Source organism: Oenanthe melanoleuca, chromosome 1A, assembly GCF_029582105.1.
Source record: "Oenanthe melanoleuca isolate GR-GAL-2019-014 chromosome 1A, OMel1.0, whole genome shotgun sequence".
NCBI lineage: Eukaryota > Metazoa > Chordata > Aves > Passeriformes > Muscicapidae > Oenanthe > Oenanthe melanoleuca.
Window position 1 is genome coordinate 65,642,648 of NC_079334.1, and position 898 is coordinate 65,643,545.

Genomic DNA, 898 nt, shown 5'->3' on the forward strand with positions numbered 1-898 from the left:
AAGGGCAGAGCAGGAGTGAGAGGAATATGATGGGCCATTTCTTTACACACCCATCGATGGGGCGGGGAGGTGGAGGTGGGGGGGACAGGGGCAGGGCCAGGGGGACGCGCCAGGTACAGCGGTGCGAGCGTGATGTAACCCGTCCCGGGAGCGACTGTCAGCGCCGGGAGCCGGGAACGCCGGGAAGAGACAGGGGGAAAATGTAATTAAGCGTATGATCATACAAATAACGCCGGGGCTCGCTCCGCTGCATCGACAGCTTTCGAGGAAAAGTGGTGACATTAGCGACAAGGCGCTGGTTCTTCTACTCTGTACCCCCTTCTCCTCCCGGGGGGATTTTTAACAACTCTATTCTCCCGTCTTTTTTTTTAATTTTTATTTTTAATAGGTATCTGTGTAAAACTCCACGATGCAGACAGGAAAAATAATAATCATAATAATAATGGACGCGCTTCCTCTGGCGCTCCAAGAACGGAGTGGGACGAGAATTGTTTCCCCTGTCTCCCACTCCTCCTTGGGACCAGGGCAGGAGCGCAGCACCTCTACAGGGAAACACCGATCACAGGGGTCGGCCCCAGCCCGGGGGGTCCTGTGTGTCCCCCTCTCTTTTTATTTTTTTTTTTTTTTTTTTTTACGGAGGGAAAGGGAACGGCCGGGGGATGTGCAGCCCCCTGCCCTCTCCTCAGCCTCCTTTTCCTGGGAACACCTGGGAGGTTTTCGAGGGCTGGAGGTGGAGGGAAGATAAACACCCCTCCCTAAAGAGCTGTAGGGGCAGCAGAAGCCAGCGAGCCGAGCTGTGGCCACGCCGCAGGCTCCGGAGGATGCCCCAGATCTTTCAGCGATGAGGAGATGGAGGAACCGACGGGGGAAGGGGCAGGTGCTCCGATTTCCCACATTT